Source organism: Sarcophilus harrisii, chromosome 4, assembly GCF_902635505.1.
Source record: "Sarcophilus harrisii chromosome 4, mSarHar1.11, whole genome shotgun sequence".
Lineage (NCBI taxonomy): Eukaryota > Metazoa > Chordata > Mammalia > Dasyuromorphia > Dasyuridae > Sarcophilus > Sarcophilus harrisii.
In genome coordinates, this window is record NC_045429.1 from 358,581,362 (window position 1) to 358,597,512 (window position 16,151).

Here is a 16,151-nt window from a genome sequence, read left to right on the forward strand (position 1 = left end):
GGGAAAGTTTGAACCAGTGAGCAAAATATTTTGGAATGGAGAGAGGTTAGAAACTGGAAAGCTTAACATATAAAGTCCAGTGTGAAATCACTTGTAGCCCAGATAAGGAGACAGGAAGAATGGGTGATTCCAGCTACTCTGTGCAGAGATGACATGAAACACTGAAGATCATGTACATAATCAATGGAAATTCCCAATTTGGGAGATGTTTGGCTTTAAATAAGTATTGAGTTCCAACAGTTTTCCATATTTATGAAGAGGATTGAAACTGACTCAGCAGTCTAAGCCACATTAAGTCATCCTCCTTCCTTTTAAGGTTTTATTGCAAGGGTGGTTAGATACTCTTCCCTAAGGTCATTCTGGGCTCTATATTTCAGGGCATGCAGAGAAATTGGAAAGAAGAGTTAAAATGTATAAGTAAAGAGAAAAGGGAAGAAAGTTTGAGGTAATTAGGTTAAATGAAGCACTATCATGGTCTAAAAGCTGCTGAGCTCTGTACAATAGAGAGCCAGCTCTGGAGTCAGAAACTTTCAAGTCCTATCTCTGATGCTTATGCCTGGGTGATTTTAGCCAAACTACTCAATCTTTCTGGGTTTGTTTCCTCATTGGTAAAATGAGGGGTTGGAGTTGGAGACCTCTGAGGTCCCTTCAGCCCTATATCTTATGATTCAATAAATATGAGCCTATGATTGTATGAAATGGCATTCAGAAAGGACCCATCATTTCCTAAAAGAACACAGCAAGAAATTCTTTTTGTTAGTGACTCTGGAAAGAAGTTGAGGCTAGCTGTCAGGAAGAACTTCTATACTAGGCTATTGCACTTGGATAAGGAAGAGAGATCTATGTGAAGTCCTTTGGAGAGAGACTTCTGTCTGTGAAGATTGGATTAGGAGCATTTGGCTTGGAGGTAGAAGAAAAAGTGATCTTTATAAGCCCCTTTTAATTCTTTTCATTATAGTGTAAAGTCTCGCACTGTCACCATTTTTATCTTGGCCAGGTATTTCCCCTTCCATAGCAGCAAAGAGCAAAAAATAATTTAAAATATTTCTGGTATATATATATCAGGAAGAAATTTAATACTAAGATAATGAGATTAATAATTTCACGATTTAAATTGCACTAAATATATATATATATATATATGTATATCATTCTAAATATAGTAACATTAATTATTCCTCAATGGACAGGCCATACTGGTGGGCTTTGAAAACATATTTGACTGTAGGATAATAAAATCCAAAGTTTTTCCAAATTAAGCTGTCCTTTGGACATGTACATTAATATTATAGGTGAAATAGGATGTATGGACAAGGAGATATACCCTTCTTGTCCTCCTTGTCAAAATTTTTTTCCTGAGCTGCCCTCTCTTACCTGCCCTTCCCTCTCCTTTCCCCAATTAGAAGTTAGGAACTGGATTTTTTACCAATGCAGATTGCCAACTTCTCTGCAAATGCAGTCTTAGAGAACTGTCTGAAGCCTTGAGAGGTTCTGTGATGTGTCCAGAATGACAGCCAGTAAATATGAGAGATGGATCTGAAATTCTGGTTTTGAGATCAGCTCTCTACATACTATGCCTGACTCTATATACATTGTGTCTGACTAGTTAAAAAAAAAAAAAATGAACTCTTCCGATAATCCTCTTCCTTGGTAGGACATCTTAAAAAATATCTTGCTTTCTTTTCTAGTTCCCAATCTGACCCTTCTTTTTGGAACCAGATCTCAAGCCTCTACCAAGGACCAAAAAACCCCGCAAAAAACCGTGGAGAGGTGCTTCTCCTCCACTTTTCCTGGGTTGTGTTCTGCCTTTCATAGTTGGGGTGGCAAGGTGTAGCAGAGAAAGGAGGGGGGTAGACTAGTATTTGGGGCTTCCCCCAATGCTCAATTTTGGTCCTCTACACTTTTTTTAGTGATATTTTAGGTGGGATTCACCCTGGTTACCATTTAGAAAAATGTCTCCAGGGTTTAAATTTTCCATTTTAAAGAAAGGAGGGGGGAAGAGGTGAATGGTAGTTTCCCTGGAACCATCTTGTTCACTTGGGGACTCTCAAGATGGCATTCCAAATTCCTGCTCCCTAATCGGGCTTCTTTCTGTGGGGCTCCTCTGCGCATCGGGTTTGCCAAAGAAAAAATGATAGTCCAGTCCCTAGAGGACGGCTGGTGAGGAAAGGGAAGAATTGCTCCCCCTCCCATTCCAGTTGAGAGAGGGGCTCTCCGAAGAAATTTCTAGACCCACTTCTCCGTCCCCTTACGGCTTCATTTTCAAACCCCTGGGTAAGTAGGCTCGAATGCAGGGCACTAACCTTGCCCGGGCTGCGCTAAGGGAAGGGAGATCCGGGAAGACGGCACCTCCGGGCACAGTTTAACGTGGGTGAGGATCGTGGACAGTTCTGCTAGTGGTGGAAAAGCTATTTCTACAAGGAATCTCTGAAACCCTAATAAAAAGTGAAACCCGAGCTCAAGGAACAGAAGGTTTTCCCCACGTTCTGTCTGTGGAAGGGGACAGGACAAGGCAGGGCAGGGCCTTCCTGGAGCTCCAAGAAACTGGAATTCGCCGCCGCCGGCGGCCCGGCCCGGCCCCACCCATCTGCCCTCTTCCCCTGTGCTCCCCGGCTTCCCGCCCACCTCCCTTAGCAGTTTTCTCCAACCTGGGGCATCTGGGGAGCCTAGATGAAGGCTTTGGGAAGTGGGAATCGGGAGGCGCCCCGCAGGCCGGGCCGGTTAGGACAACCCCCCAAGAGGACTGCGACACCGGGAGGGGGACGCCTCCAGACAGCACCGCGGCGGCCCTTCCCGCCTCCCGGGGCTGCAGGGTCCCTTGGCGTCGTCACACCCCGTTCCCGGTTCTCCCTGGGGGCCTTCGAGCGAGGTAGCTCGGCCCGCAGCTGCTCCCGCCCCGGTCGGCCTCCGCCCACAAAGACGGCTTTAGCGGAGGAAAGGGCGACCGGTGACTAGGGCGCAGAAAGCCTCTAGTCACCGGTGCAAAAAGCCATCGCAGGAGTGCACCAAGACAACCGGCCATGACGGGAAAGCGGAAAACGGAACCAGCCTACAAACTACAACTCCCATCATGCACGGAGGTTCATGGGTGGCAGAAAGTGAGGAAGGGACCCGGAGCCGCGAATGAGCTTTAGCGCCGGAGGAACGGCCATCGAGCGCTTGTTTCTTGCCCCACCGCCAGGCGGCGTAAGCTGCCCGAGGTCGGCTTGCTCGGTGCGGAGAAGCGCCGCCACCCGGCGCGGAGGGCGTGCTCGAGGCCCGAGTGTGTAGGCGTGTCTGTGGCTCCGGTGGCAACGGCAGCAGCAGTGCTTCTCCCCGTCTCCTTTTATGCCTGTGGGGAAGGGCGTCCCGTTACTCTCTGCTCCAAGAGGGCGGCAGCTTTGGGGATAGGGTACCAAGAAGCAGAAGAGCGACGAGGTTCCGCTCGTAGCCGCCTGCTTTTCCACTTGGGCTCTCTCCTCGAGGAGCTAGAGATGGATCCTTGGGAAAGATGGGACCATCACTGCCCGGGTCATCGGCGGTATTGTTACCCCACCCCCACCCAATGACCGGAGAGGCTTCTCCCAGCTCCTTGGTTGCCTTGGGACTAGAATCTTGCAGGCCCCGCTCCTGGGGGGGCGGGGTTGGGGCTGGTAGATTGCTGGCGTTGGAGCAGCAGCGGGGCTGAAGCCGATGCCTGCGCCCGGGGAAGGAGGAGAGGAAGGGAGGAGGAGGGGAGGGAGGGGAGAGAGGAAGGGAGGAGGAGGGGAGGGAGGGGGAGGGGGGGGTCGGGAGTACTCCCAGGAGTACTGGCTCAGGCCACAGCTTCCGTGCGCAGGAGACTGCGCTTCCGGCCCTGGCGAGGCCGGCAGGTCCAGTCAAAAACGTCAGACTTTTACTTAACCGAAAGCTGTTCTGTCCCGGCAACAATTTATCACTAGAGAGAGATCAACTTCTCTACCTTTCCATCCACCCATAGATACCTATCTGTAGACCAATAACTCCCAACGCAACCTTCTCTGTTCTAGAGCCACCAGGAACTGTTTGACTGTTTTAACAGGTTATCTCTGACTGACTCCTTAATTCTCCTGTTTCTTTTTTTTTCCAGTGCTACCTTGGATATTGGCATATCTGAAGAATTAGATGTCGCCTCTGAAATGTTGAGGGTGGAGTGAAACAGCGTCATCCCATACACCCTCTCTATTCCATCCTGTTGTTTTTTGCTTCAGAGATCAAGATGTATTTCCTGGATGTGTTGAATTTAAATGATGGTGCAATTTAAACAATCGTCTAGGATTTGTATTTCTCTTTGGGAGATTGAAGTCATTAATATTTTATTCCTAGGTACACCGTTATGTTTTGAGATTTCAAATCATATATATGTATACTCACATATAAATATAGGTACACACATATATGCTTTATTAAGTTCTGCAGATTCAGGTCTAAACTCACATTGTCCTTGAATTTCACACCATCTAAATTTTCTTTAAGCACTTACTACCCTTAAGTCTTTTAATTAGTCTGACAGATAGAGATATGTGAAAAACGTTTTTCATAAACCTCCAAATACTCTCAGTGTGGGAAATGTTTTCCAAAGTCATTCCCAAGTGATGACATCAGTAGCCTAAATAAGTAAAGCGCTAATGTGGTGCATTTTAATTTTTTGTTTATTTGCAGTATGATTCCCCCAGGAATGGTTTTGTTTCTTTTAGGCCCTGGATTTGTGGATTTGGACTAATGTGCATGATTGCATAAAAACATTAGTAATAACATATTCCAGACACCAACTGTTTTGTTTTTTTTTTTTTTTAATGGAGCATGTTATAGCATGAAATTATGTTGCATTGGCCATCTTGTCAAAACTTTAAAAAATGTGCTTTGGAGATGACTATAATATTTAATATACTACTCCTGGCTTCAGATGTCAACCCTTAAGTACAGGTAGTTCCATATCAGCAAAATCCTCCTACCAGGTCCCTGTAGTTACAGGTACAGAAACTGACAGGTCTTCAACCTGATCTTGGCTCCTACATCATTGCTGGAATTGAAGAAAGGGTAGGTGACTGATTTCTTTCTGTCTTAGACCACAGCAGCAGGCAGCCTCAGGTCCAGATTTTTGAAACTTTGTCTGAACAAACCTTTTTCAGGAGATATAATTTTCATTCTTTTGATGGCCTTCCAATAAGTTATTAGCATGAAATAATTTTCTGCAAAATTGCCAATCTTTCCCTAATAATTTCCTACTTTTAGCATCTTTATTTTGTTAATAATGATGACATATCCTCCCAGTCACTGAAACTTGAAAGCTTAGAGCCATTTTTCACTCTTCCTTTTAATTCACTTCTATTTATTTTCTGCATTCTATTTATTGCTGCAATTTCCTTAATATCAATTCCTTCCTTCTCTAATTCAGACCCTCATCATCACCTCTTTAAACTATTGTAATAATTAATCTTAACAGTTCTAGATTCTCCATGCTATTCAACCCTCATCTTGAGGCCCAAGTAATTAATTAGCCTAAAGTCACTTGCCTACTTAAAAAACCTTCATTGTACAAATGTACAAACTCCTTAGTCTTGTCATGTAAGTCCCCCTACAGTTAAACTTCAATTAAGTTTCCAATTTCATTTCACATTACTTTACACACTTTACATTTGAGCCAAACTAGATTACTTATTTACTGTCCCTCATTTTAACCCTGCCCTTTCTCAATGTCATGCCTTTATTCACATCATCTTTATGGCCTGAAAAGAAGCAGCATCTCTCTCTCCTTCCTCCTCCCTCCCATTCACCACCACAAATCTCTGCCAAGTAAAATTCTTTTCTCCCCTTTCAGGGCCCAACTTGGACCTGGTTTCCTCTATGAAGCTCCTTAATGTGCCCAACTAGAAGTGTTTTTTTCCCCTCTCAGGTTTCCAGTAGTACTCTACTGTGTATTAAAATTATTTTGAGTTTTTGTCTCAACTTTCCTACTAGATTGTAAATTCCTTAAAAGTAGGGTCTGATTTCATCTTTGTTTCTCTAGCACCTGGGTGGTATCCTAATTATAAAACAATAAGTATTTGATGAATGATGAATGAATATTGGAAGATGGTTGAAGAAGAAAATTGTTTTTAGAAGAATTCCTTAGGAGAACAATTTTTAGGATCAAGTTACATTGGATCAGTTAATTTCCTTAAGTAGTCAAAAGAAGATTTCAGCTTTGGTCCATTTAACTTGAATGTGGTACATAATTGACCAGAATTATTTCAGGCAAAAATAGAGCCCACAAATCACTGGAAACTTTCACTTGAATTCTTCAAATCACCTCATCTTTCTTTTTTCTCTATTTTTAATACACATTGTTTTAGGAATCATGCTAGGAGAGAAAAATCAGAACAGAAGGGAGGGGGGTGGAACAGAAAAAAGAAGTGAACATTCGCATTCAATCTCCATTGTTCTTTTTCTGTATGCAGATGGTATTTTCTATCTACAATCTATGGAGATTACTTTGGAATCACCTCATCTTTAAATGTCAACAATAATAAAGAGAATAGAACTTTGGCCCTCATCTCAGAAAGATCTGAGTTCAAATTTAGTCTTTGACATTTACTAGCTATGTGATGCTAGGCAATTCATTTACCTCTAATGTCCCCTCCCTCCCAAAACAGAAACAAAACCCCAATAATTTAAAATGGTAATCATCATAATAGTGCGTGTATCAACTACTGAGATAAATCGAGACTTTATGACCCCACCTGTTTTCTTAGGTTTTTTTTTTTTTCTCCAGTAAGAGAATTACTGAAAAAATCTATGTTCACTATCAAATCTCAATGAGAGGTATTCCAGATCCTCTATTTATTCATTCTCTAAGAGGACCAATGTAATCACAAGGGCAATATCTTGGCTTGTTCATGACAGAGCTTCACGAAGTCATGTCTCTCCACCACTGAGCTGCTGCTATATATATATATATATATATATATATGCATTTAGAGGGGCCAAAGCCATCCACTGCATCCTGGGCCATTGCTAGTCACCAATCATCTTGACTTTTATCTTGCATGATTGTGTCAATCCTCAGAACATTGCAGAGTCTCATGAAAGAAGTCCGGAACCGCTCAAGAATTTGACAACGACCCACAAAAGAAAAATCAAATGGATAATGTTTGCTGTCAAGATTATGATATGCAGAAAGGGAAGGTGCTAAAATTAAGGGGATTGGGAAGGGCATCCTGTAGAAGGGTGGATTTTAAATGAAACTTCTGGGAAGCCAGGAGGTAGAGGTGAGTAAGGAGAACATTCACCTGCTGTGAAAGGCCAATGAAAATGCCCAACATTAGGAGGTGAGAGAATCTTGTGGAAGGAACAGCAGTTTCGTTAGATTGCAGAGAATATGGAGTGGTGGGAGGTTTTAAATAGTCAAAGATGTGCTGGTGGTAGGTTATGCGGGACTTTTGAATGTCATTCAGAGGATCTTATCTTTGATTCTGGAGATGATAGGGAGCCACTGGAATTTAATGAATTGATATGGTGGGGATTATTAAGTCGTTTCAGTGATGTTCTAACTCTGTCACCCCATTTGAGATTTTCTTGACAGAGATTTTGGAATGGTTTGCCATTAACTTCTCCAGCTCCTTTTATAGATGAGGCAAACAGGGTTAAATGACTTGTCCAGGGTCATATAACTAGTACTAAATGTCTGAGGCTGGATTTAGGAAAATAAATCTAACTTTAGACCCAGCACTCTGAACTGAATGGAGGATGGATTGGGGTTGGGAAAGATATGAAACAAGGCTGATCGTGCAGACAGGCTATTGTACAACAATCCAAGTGTGAGGGGTAGTAAAAGCCTTCACCAGAATAGTAGCAGTGTCAGCAACAAAAAAGTATGGTAATCTAAGGGTAATGCACAATAATACACAATAAGAGAGAGATGCAAGGTAGACCCCCTCTCTTGCATGCAGGACCTGCCATTGTTCCCATTGGTTCCTCCTGCCATTTGATCACTTTCCTTATCCCCATTTCCATCTTACCCTGATCTTGATGGAAAATGAAGAAGGAAGAGTTAGGCACTTACTGTTTAGGAAGGGCTGCTGTGCTTCCTACAGGAGTTACATTCTTCTTCTTTTAATTAAAGGCTTTTATTCTCTTTTATTATAGCTTTTTATTGATAGAACATATGCATGGGTAATTTTTCAACATTGTCCCTTGCAATCACTTTTGTTACAACTTTTCCCTTCCCTCCCTCCACCCCTTCCCCTAGATGGCAGGCAGTCTCCTCATACATATTAAACATGTTAAAGTATATCTTAAATACAATATATGTGCACACATCCGTACCATTCCCTTGTTGGCACAAGGAAAATCGGATTCAGAAAGGTAAAAATAACCTGGGAAGAAAAAGAAAAATGCAAGTAGTTCACATTCATTTCCCAGTGTTCTTTCTCTGGGTGTAGCTGGTTCTATCATTGATCAATTAGAACTGAATTGAATCTTCTCATTGTCGAAGATATCCACTTCCATCAGAATACTTCCTCATATAGTATTGTTTTTGAAGCGTATAATGATCTGGTTCTGCTCATTTCATTTATCATCAGTTCATGTAAGTCTCTGCAAGCCTCTCTGTATTCATCCTGCTGGTCATTTCTTACAGAATAATAATATTCCATAACTTTCATATACCACATTCTCCACATATACCACCCATTCTCCAGTTGATGGACATCCATTCAGTTTCCAATTTTTAGCCACTACAAAAAGGGCTGCCACAAACATTTTGGCACATACAGGTCCCTTTCCCTTTGATATCTCTTTGGGATATAAGACCAGTAAGGCCTTTTATTTCAAAACATATGAACAAATAATTTTTCAACACTGACCCTTGTGTTCCAAATTTTTTCCTCCTTCCCCTGACTCCCTCTCCTAGATGGCAAGCAATCCAATATATGTCATACATGTTAAAATATGTTACATCCAATATATGTTATACACGGTAAAATATGTTAGATCCAATATATGTAAATATTTATACAATTTATACAATTATCTTGCTGCATAAGAAAAATCAGAGCAAAAAGGAAAGAAAATGAGTAAGAAAACAAAATGCAAATGAACAACAAAAAGAATGAGAACGTTGTGAGTTACATTCTTAACCTTTTTTTTTCCCAAGCTGCTTCTACAATCTTAGAAAAGGGGCTAACCTGACTGCATCAATGGAAGAAGGAACCAGAGCAGTTTCTAGTCTCCACAGAGATTGGGAAAACAGTATTTCTTTCACAGCTAATTGACAGTTAATCACAGTCAATGCCCATTTAATGCACTTGTGTGGGCTGGAGTTTTCAAAGTTCCAAAGTCAGGGGTATTACCAAAGACAATTAGGATAGAATGTTGCCCTCAATGTTTCCAATTTGAAGGAGCTGCAAACTAGTGTGATAATGTTCCCTAAGTATGTGCTAATGACATTCTTTCTTGCTTTAGAGCTCCCTTCTGATCTGATCTGCTAATCAGCCCAACCTGGATCTGATGGGATGGGTGGGTGAGAAGTGTTTGGGAAAGGAGTATCAATGAAACCATAAGATTGTAAATTGATTTCCCTATAATCCATAAAAGATGTCTATTTTTTGTTTGAAATTTTGAAAAAAAAATTGGGTCAGAATCCCCTTTTTAGTTTTGTGGAGCCAGAAATTTATCCTAAAACTGAGAAATGGGGAAAAGAGTGATTGAGATGGCCCTGAAGAGAGGAGTGGTGAAATCATTTTTGAATAGGGAGTAGAGTCAGAACAATAAAATCAGAAAAAGTGCCAAGAAAGGACTTCTTCCTCTATACTGCTGAGCTTTTCCTTGTACTTCATCCCCTGATGTCTTTGGTTCTGCGGATTTTGTTTTTTGTTTTTTAATTGTTTTTAAACAGTAAGGGTGGCTCTAGAGACAGTAGTTAAGCAACAGAATGATTTATTTGTGCATGGGTAGGAGTATATGGGAACATAGAGGAAATGAACCCAGAAGTCAACCAGGACACAGCGCAGCCCCAAGTTACTCAGTAACCTTATTAACATCATACATCCCAATATATATCTAGAGAAGACAGCCAGAGGCCTGTTCCCTTCGGCTAATTCAGAGGTTGGGGACTGGTTTCAGCTGGGAAAATCTGCAAGTTGAAGGTATTTTTGACCATGATCCGATAAGGCCAGCCAGGGGACTAAAGAAATGAATGGATGAGACCATACCCACCTTCAACTCACCTTCTCTTCAAGAACATTCTCAAGTCCTATCTCATGTAAGATAAGGGAGGTCAGAAAAAGATCTTACACTGTAGAGCTCCTGAGTGCTCCATAGACTTAACAAACTTAACATATTCTCAAAATGTAAATTTTTAGGGCAGTTAGTTGGTGTAGTGGATAGAGTACCATCCTTGAAGTCAGGAGGATCTGAGTTCAAATTTGACCTTGGATACAACACTTTCTAATTGTGTGAGACCCTGGGAAAAATCACTTAACCCCAATTGCCTCAGCAAAATAAATAAAATTTTATTTTTAGGCATTCCCTAACTCCCATCCCTCCCTCCTTCCCTTCCACAGCCCCTTAGATGGTCCTATTTCTGTTGATGGTACCCCTATCCTCATAATTTTGAAATCATTTTTGACTCCCTCACATTGTCATCTCTAATTAGTTGCCAGACCTCATCAATTCTATGTTATTTTTCTCTTCTCTCCTCTCATGGAGCCACCATTCTAGTTTAGGCCCGTATAACTTCTTTGCTGTACTACTATAATAGCGCCTTAATTGTTCTTCCTGCTTCCAGTCTCTCATTTTCCAATCCAACTTTTCTACAGCTGCCAGAATCTCTAAGGCACAGGTCTAATCATGCCCTTCAAAGCTCACCCAACTGCTACCTTCTGCTTTGAGGCCTTTCCTCATCTGCCCAATTGCTAGTGTTTCCCCCTGAAATGGCCTTGTATTTATTTTGTACTCCTTTTGTATGTACATATTTCCCATTATATGATCTAAACTTTTTAAAAAATATTTTTCCAAATACACATGAAGATAGTTTTCAGCATTCATTTTTGTAAAACTTTGTGTTCCAAATTTTTTCTCTCTCCCTTCCTTACCTGGCCCCTTCCTCAAAATAGCAAGTATCTGATATAGGTTAAATATGTGAAGTTCTTTTACATATTTCAATATTTGTCATGTGCAAGAGAAATCAGATCTAAACTTCTTGAGGGTAGGGACTATTTAATTTTTTGTCTTTTTATCCCCTGTGCACAAAGTAGGTGTTAATAAATACTTATTGATTGTTCGGAGAACAATCTCACAACCTGCCTCCCTTCTACCTTTCCAAGTCTTCTTAGACCTTTTAAACCTTTCCCCCAATTCTATGATCCAATGACATCTCTTCCTTGTTTCTGATATAAGACTGTTCTCCATGACTGTAATGTTTTCCCTTCTTATTTTTCTTTCTTGGCTTCAAGTCCTAGCTAAAATTGCATCTTCTCTGAGAAGCCTTTCCTGATTCTCTTTAATGCTAGTGCCTTCCCTCTGAGGCTACCCCTAATTTATCCTGTCTATAGAATGATTGAACATAGTTATTATCTTCCCTGTTAGGTTGTGAGTTCCTTGAGAGCTGTTCAGTCATTTCAGTTGTGTCTCCATTTGGGATTTTCTTGGCAAAGATACTGGAGTGATTTGCCATTTCTTTTTCCAGCTTATTTTATAGATGAGGAAACTGAGGCAAACTGGATTAGGTGAATAGCCCCAGATCACATAGCTAATAAGTATCTGAGGCCAAATTTGAACTTGGGCCTTTCTGTCTCTAGAGCCAGTACTCAATCCACTCTGCCACCTAAGCTGTTCTTCCTTGAATGCAGAGGCTGTGGATTTGAACTCAGATCTTTCTGACTCTGAGCCTGGTCCTATATCCACTGGGCCACCTAGCTGTCCCAATCATGCATATAGTAGACACTATAGATAAGCTTATTGCCTTTCCTTTTCCTTTGAATCCCCAGCACTTAACACAATGTCTTATCACCTAGGAAGAATTACCTCTCACTTTTAGAACAAGTTTATAAATTAGATATTGGGACAGAATATTGAAAAAGCATTCAAAGAGGAAAAAGTTCTTCATTAGAGTCCTTCTAGATTCTGGAGACATCGGTAATTGTTAGTATGACAATTAACTATAAAAATGCCAGATAATTTGACTAGAGGTTTTGTTTTTTGTTGTTGTTGTTGTTGTTTATTTTGTTTTTAAGGAGCTATGGGAAAATCAAGAAATGGATACTTTACTATGGCATTATCTAACGATGTTACAAAACATTTATTAAGCCCCTGTGTAGAAGCTTTAATCTTTTAAATGCCTCAATGTAAATATAGCCTAAAAAAAAAATAGAAAGCATAGCATTTCATTTCCAAGAAGAAAAAGAAAACGGGGCTGTCTTTTGCTGAAGTACATAGACCGTTGTAGGCTCTTAATGCTTTTTGACTGCCTCACTATTCAAGGCTGTCTTTCAATCCTGCCTCTCTGAATTCTTTCTTTCTTTTTTTTTTTTTTTGTACTTCCCTTCACAAACTCTACTACACTTTAGCCTTACATTGGCCTGAATGGCCTTTCCCTAAACTTGATACTCCTTCTCCCACCTCTGTATGTTTTCATAAGGTGTTCCTATGACTAGAATGCATTTCTCCTATCTCAATGGCCCCTTTCCTTTAAGTCCAGCCCAGGCTTTGACTCTCCCTACAGTCTTTGCCATCCCCTTCATTTTCTTGGTGCTATACTTATTTATGTAGAATAAATGCTTCTTTAGGACATAAACATGAACAAAACTCATTGTTTGACTTTGTATATTAGCCCAGTACCTCGAGCACAGATTCAATCCACAGGTATTCATTAAGTGAATTAAAGACATCATTGTCTTTACTTGGAGAAAAACAATATGTTGATACCAATGTGTAATTTATAGGAGTAAGGACTGGATTTCATTGATCTAGGGAAGTTTGAGATGATGAAATTATTTCTACTAATGAAAGTAGGACTCTTTTCTGCAACTTATAGAGATGTCCTCTCCAGGGCACTGATTAGTAACTTGCCCAGGGTCACACAGTCAGGATACAGCAAAAGCTGGCCTTGAACTCAGGTCTTTCTGGCTCTGAAAGCAGCTCTCTATCAACTATGCCATGCTGCCTCTCATAGATATGTGTATTTATACCTAGAGGATCAGGAAGACTTTGAAGTGATTCTTAATGAGAGCTAGAAATTTTAAGAGAAGTAAAGGAAAGCAATCCAGGATTGGGGTTGGGGTGTGGGGAAGGGCCAACCTGTGCAGAGGCACAGTGGTGGAAGACAATATCCAGTATGGGAAACAGGAAGTAGGCCAATTTGACTGAAATATAGATTACTTCACATGAAAGTAGATTCTGGGACATTATTCTAGAATAGGAATCCTTAATCCCGGGTCTATTAACTTAAATTTAAAAATATTTTGATGACTATATTTCAATATAATTGGTCTCATTTGTAATCCTATGTATTTTATTTTCTTTTTTAAAAACTATGCTGACAAAGGGTCCATAGGATTTTCCAGATTGCCAAAGGGGCCCTATGGTACACACAAAGACCCTCATCTTGGATTGGTTGGAATCATATTGTATAAGGCCTTAAAGGGTAAACAGAGGCATTTGTATTTTATCACAGAGGCAAGGTTAATGGAGCTTCTTGAGCAGGGGTGAAACCTTTGCTTTAGAATGATCAGTTTGACAGCATTATGGAGGATGGATTAGAGAGAAAAGAGGCTGGATACCAATTAGGAGGCTTGTTGGACAGTCTAGGTAAGAGGTGATGAGGGGGTCTGAATGAAAGTGGTGGCCATGAATGGGTAGAAGGGGACAAATAAAAGAGATGCTATAGTGGTAGAATATAATACTTAGCAACTTGAATTTGAGTAAAGGAAGTGAGAGGCAGCTAATCTGTGACTAGGATGATGGTTATGCTCTGGGCAGAGATAAGGAAGTTAAGAGGATGAGTAGAGGGAGAGATCATAAATTCTGTTTTTGGTGTATGGAATCAGAGATGCCAGGTGAAAATGTCTAGTAGGTAGAGGTAATGACTGGAGCTCAGGAGAGAGAGGAAAACTACATATAGATCTGCAAGTAATTGATGGATGACAATTTAACCCCTGGGAAAAACTCAGAGACTCAGGCTAGTGACTTGCACAGGGTCATATAGCTATTGAGTATCTGATTTAGAGTTTGAACCCTAATCTCTTCCTGACTCCAAGCCTAGAACTCTAAGCTGCAATGTTAAGAAACACTACAATGAGAGACTGAGAAGATAATCAGAAAAACACTGAAAAAAATGGATTTTTTTCTAACAATTTTCTTTGTAGAATCTAAGTGAATAGATAAGAAGCTTTTTTCACTGATGCATTTTTAGTGTGACATTTTTTACCTTTTACTTTTCTAGACTGGCTTAGTAATTTTTGCTTGATAACATCCTAAATTATAATCCTGTTATTATTATCATATTATTTATTAATCCTATTATTCCTAAGCAAAGCTTAAAAAAAAAACCACTCATTTCCTTCTCCTGTTCATTTTACAGATGAGAAATAGGTAAATAGTAAATAGGTTTAAGGTAGATAGGTTTAAGTGACTTATTCTGGGTTACACAGCTAATGTATCTGAGACTAGATCTGAATTCAATTGTTCTTGACTCCAGGCTTAATATTCTCTCCATTATACCACTTAGCTGCCCTAATAACACCAACAAAATTATTATCAAGCAAGATTAAAAAAAAAAAAACCCAGATCTCTTTAAGTCCCAAGAACCTGGACTGGAAGAGACTGGGGACCAAGTGGGAGGTGGTATCCATTAGCTCTCTATTAAACAATGATTATCCAGATGATGGTGACCTGCTCTCTGAACAAAATAAGGAATAGTAGAGGTCAAGTTTCTTGATGACTAAGCATAATCAGATACAAAAACAGGCTACCACTGGAGACTGTGAAGAGGGATGACTATAGTAGCCTTCCTGAAATGAGTTCTGCTTGGAAGTGAGAAAGTTCTTTTCAATAGAAGGAGTTACTTTCCTACCCTCCAAAGTTGGCAGTTAGAAACCTGTGACAGTAGGAAAGACTGAATAAAAATTTATTCCAAGAGCAGGAAGGAAAGGAGAGAAAAGGAAGAAAGAAAAGGGGAAGAAAGAAAAGGAATGAAAGAAGAAGTGAGAAAACAAATTCTCTTAGGGGAAAACAAATTTCCCTAAAAATAGATCAACAAATCCTAGTTATCTGGGGCATCGATCCTATGTACATCCTCTTTTTTTCCATTTGTGAAAAAAAAAAAAAGGTTATCCCTTAAGTAGTGAACACTACTTGTCCTACAGGGACTCTTGTCTTGCATCTGCATTCATTCATCTAGAGGAATTTCTAGGTCCATTTGAAGACCTGCGCACTTTTGTGAACCACTTCAAGATTTTGCTTCCATCACCTTTTCCTAAATGTTTTTCCACAACATGTATCTCTTCCTCTCTTTATTGTTCCAGCAGCAAAAAAAGGTAGTAGTGTGGAAAGGCCAACTTTACCCTGATCCCAATAATCCTGGGGATTCAAATTTGCCTGTTACTTTTAAAGGTTGTGAGGGGTAGTCATGGGATTATGAGTCTGAACTATGAGAAATGAAAGATAATTAGAAATGAAAGAGGGAACAACTCAGGTTGCTGGAATCACAAAGAACCTGCCTCTTTCTCAGGCATTGGGGACTATTCTCATTGCTCTCTGTAAAATTTCTCCGACTACCAGGCAGAATCTGAATTCAGTGTTCTTGCCTGTTTTTAATATAAAGTCAACTGCCTCTTCTCACTCTGGAGTAAACCAGAAATTTCAGGAAGAAGATCACAAATTGTCCCCTCATCCTTCTAGACTTGTATTACCTGGTTTGCATTAATAAGACTGCTAGGTTTCCTTGTTTTGGCACCTTCCATCCTGTGTTTTTTGGGAAGATATGCCTAGAAATTCCTTACCTTTAATTTCTCGACAGGTCAGTTTGGGTCAGACCCTAACCCAGCTCATATAGGAAAGCTTCAAGACTAAGTAAATGGGGAAAGTTGGAAGATAGGAGAAAAATTGAGATAAAAGGGAAGAGGAAGGAAGCTGGGACCTAAGTGGTATGGCCAAGAATGCTGAACTGAGCCAGT

The 16,151-nt window shown here is 40.4% G+C and overlaps 1 long non-coding RNA gene across 1 annotated transcript; it reads left to right on the forward strand.

Moving 5' to 3' along the window:
- Window positions 1-2,676: 2,676 nt before the first annotated feature.
- On the forward strand, window positions 2,677-5,509 carry LOC111720505. Its single transcript, XR_002770165.2, has 2 exons — window positions 2,677-3,520; window positions 4,088-5,509. It is a non-coding gene; the product is annotated as an uncharacterized LOC111720505 (long non-coding RNA).
- The last annotated feature ends 10,642 nt before the right edge of the window (window positions 5,510-16,151 follow it).